Genomic DNA, 4,079 nt, shown 5'->3' with positions numbered 1-4,079 from the left:
ACCAGGGATCCTTTAGTGACTTTCCAAGTTTTATCTGTAAAAGTAGTCACACAACCTTCACCTCCAAACTGCCCTATTGAAATTAGATTTTTCTTCCGATTTGGAATATGCCATACCTCCTTCAATAGCAATTGATTTCCATTCTTTTGTTTTATGAAAACTATACCCATTCCAATGATTTTACAGGTTTTATCATCACCCAATCGAACCTGTTCAAAATCTCCTTGAACATAATCATGAAAATGTTTCCTATTAGGTGCTGCATGGAATGAGGCTCCTGAATCTACCACCCAGGCATTAATAATATTTTCTAATGAAAGAATCAAAGAATCTTGCAACACATCACTTGTCACATTCGCTTCATGATTGTTTTCTTATTGCGTGTCTCCCTCTTTTCCCTTCCGAGACTTGTAGTCTTTCTTCAGGTGTCCTTTCTTCCCACATTTCCAGCACACTATCCCCGATCTAGACTTGGATCTTGCTTTCCTTGACTTACTATGATATCCTGGGCTCTTTCCTCTTTCCATTTTTCTTCCCCTAGTCTTTGCAGTCAAAGCATTACCTGATGTCTCATCAGAGCTTTTCCGTCACATTTCCTCACTAAGGATTTCACTGACAACATCATCAAACTTTAAAGTACTAGATGCAGAGACATAGTTACTAATGTCCATAATTAAACCATTCCAACTTTCTGGAAATGAGAACAGAAATAACAGCGCCCTAACTTCATCATCAAAAGTTACCCCTACAGAACTTAACTGACTAGTAACAATATTAAATTCATTTAAATGATCTAAAATAGATCCACCTTCTAACTTTTTCATATTAAATAAGTGATTCATAGAAAATACCTTATTCGACGTCAAGTGTTTTTCATATATTTTGTCCAATGCCGACATTAAACCCTCTGTTGTGGTTTCCTTTGAAATATTAAACGCTAGCGATGCCGCTAGGAATAGTCGTATTGTTCCAAGTGCCTTTCTATCGAGAATATCCCATTCTTTGTCTAGCATACTCATTGACTTATTTGTCTTTCCACTCAATGGTTGGTACAGATATTTTTGGTACAAATAATCTTCCATCTGCATCTTCCATAACTGGTAGTTTTGGCCATTAAATTTTTTGACCCTAAACCTACAATCTTCCACCATTGCTCCCACTCGAACCAAGAACCCTTCTTTCCTGCGAGTTTATTAGCCACATAGACCTTCAGCTCTGATACCAGTTGTTAGAAAATTATATATCACAGTGCAATGGAACACAAAATATATTGCAGAAATATAAACACATAAAACAAGAGAGACACAGATATACGTGGTTCACCCAATTTGGGCTACATCCACGGAGAAACATCCAGTCCTTCCTTTGATATTATCCATCAAACTGAAGAGATACAACCTACAGCAGATCCGTTGTAATACCCTCTTCACTCTCACACAATCTCCTCTCTCTTTCTCACTCAGAATACAGATCTACATAGACGCAATACAATTCCCTCATATATAGCAATGGGTTGCCTTCTAGGGCAAAAAACCCTAAATTAAAGATAACTTCTACCATCAGATCTCCACCTAATGAATGGCCCAGATTGACTACGAAATTACAATATTTTATAAGGAAATTTTACATCTATTTTCAGCTTCGAGGGTACTACCCCTGATCACTCTCCAGGGGGGCTCACAAAGATAGCAGCTGCCCCCCCTGGACCCCCCTTTCAAAGCAAATATTATGGGCGTCCTGCCACCACATTATGAATTGGGGTCCAATGTGGTGATACCTCTGAATAAAGAAGATAATCAGGCTCCACACCCAACACCTGGGTGTTTTCGTGTTTTAGCATTCTAGGTGGCGTTGCTTTATTTATTTTTGTAAGATGTATGTTTCTATTACAAGTGGTGCCAAGGTCTCTAGTGGTGGAGGTTTTGCTTGGGCTGAGGCTTTAGTGTTTCCTTTGTTTTGTCTCTTTGGGATAATCATTGTATGGCTTTTCCTGCATGGGGCTACTAGTTGAATAATTCCCTTCGGAGAAGCCCAGTGGCTCTGTTGTCGGTCGGGTTTTTGGGAGTCTGAACTCCTATTTTTTCTTATGCGTTGTTGGGAGGTTTTCCTTTAGACTTTCCAGATGAGCAGTTGTTTGGAAGTGCTAGCCTATATTTGTGATTATTTCATGGTGAAATTGGGTAGAGTGATAAGTGGAGCTAGTTTATCTTGCCTTCACAGATTGTGTTGTGGAGTGTTGGGTTTATGGTGGAGGTCTATCGATTTGTAGAGTGCGCCATAACTGGGTGCGTGGTTCTGGGTCTGATTGGGTGGACGTTGGTGTTTATTTGTGTTAGTCTCAGGAGTCTAGGTTATGACACATCCATTAGTATGATTATGATTCGACGTTCCTCTCACCCCCTGTACAGGTGAAGGCAGAAGTGTCCTAACTTAGGGAGGGGTCAATTGTGTCTAATGGAGTCTAGGGTGGTGATATGAGAGTAGGTGTTGATAGCAACAAACAGGGTGTCAAAATTGTGTAAGGCATCATGCATGGGGGTCATGGAACACATGGTGGGAAAAGATATTTGGTTGGTCTTGTGGATGGCAGGGGTAGTAGGATCCTAGTTCAGGGCGGTCGTGGAGCAGACAACAGGCACAAGGGTGTAGGACGTGGCCGATTTTTGAGCACAAGGGGGGGGGGAATAGAGTGGGTAGTGTGGGGTTTATTGGATGTGCATCTGGGAGAACCTGGAGAGCTACGACACATCAGGTAATGTTGCAATCTGTCATGGAAATTTTGGAATCTCATGACAGGGTCTGGAGGGAAGAACACAAGGCAGTTATGGCCAAGTTGGAGCAAATCCATTACTTTCAATGTCATGTCCATGAAAAAATTGTGGTCGTTTGGCGTGGCCAGAGTCTATCGACTGAAAAGATTGAAAAGTTGGAAGCTTGGCTTGCTCACATTGAGAAACATGTCAACTTCCTATACCGTCCTCCTCCTCATCCAGGAATGGGACCAAATAATCCTAGTTCAATCACTTTTGATGATTGATTATGGTAACCGATGTCTTTCTAGTTATTTTTTTGTTTGGTATGTAAGTCCTATAAGGTTGTGGATCTCTCTGTTGGTTATTTTGATTTTTGTTTGTAGCATGGTAATAGAATTGGTCAACAAACCTAGTTGGGGTGAGGCCAAATGCATTTTTACATATGTGTATCTACCTTTTGAGTAATGAAAAAACTTCAACTTACAAAAAAATATCATAGAATAATTCCTAAGGTGAAACTTGATGTAATTCAATATAAGGTCTAAATAACGATGATGCCTATCAGGAAGAAAATATTTTCAAGCAAGTGAAAAACTTAAATAATTGTAATCATGATGCAAGTCATTTGAAGAAACTATGGGAATTATGGTGACATTATATTTAAGAGGTAAACAAACCCATGGGTGCATGTGGGGTGGAAGCAAAGAAGATGAAATAGAAATGGTGAACAACTTACAAGAAAAAAAAATTGTGGGAAAGGCCTTATCATAATGGAAATATTCTTCTAGTCTAGGAAGGATTAGTGATAGTTAAGCAAGGTGATCAAATTGAGTAATGACACTACGTAAGTGATAAGGGGACTATGAAAAAATAATAATGCCTAGAGCCAATTTATGTGATGATAGTGAGAAGGTGTCTTTTTCTCAAGTGGAAATCTCTCTTAAGGACATTGTTAGGTGAATTGAGAGACATGGATGATGATTGCAGATGACTAGTGAAGGTCATAATGATGACCCATATAATTCTAAAGTGTTAAAATAAGGAATTGTGAGTTAAAAACACTCATGATGATCCGAATTTAAATAGGAATGCAAATAATTACACATATAACCATAAATACGAAGATGCCACAGAAATGACACTTCGTTTCATTAGTATCAAATATTGAAATATGCTTACAAACAGAATGGAAATAATACTAGCTTGGGCGATGGTAGTTTATCTCTTATAAGAGATGTGGCGGCTACATGGTTCTGAACTGTGTTACAATGAGGCTCCAAGGCCTATTTATTATTGAGAAACAATGGAAACCCCTAAACATCCGAA

Source organism: Pinus tabuliformis, chromosome 7, assembly GCF_031772625.1.
Source record: "Pinus tabuliformis cultivar Carrire ecotype Pingquan chromosome 7, CPIR1, whole genome shotgun sequence".
Classification (NCBI taxonomy): domain Eukaryota; kingdom Viridiplantae; phylum Streptophyta; class Pinopsida; order Pinales; family Pinaceae; genus Pinus; species Pinus tabuliformis.
The sequence above is the reverse complement of the archived record's forward strand: the minus strand, read 5'-3'. Positions refer to the sequence as shown.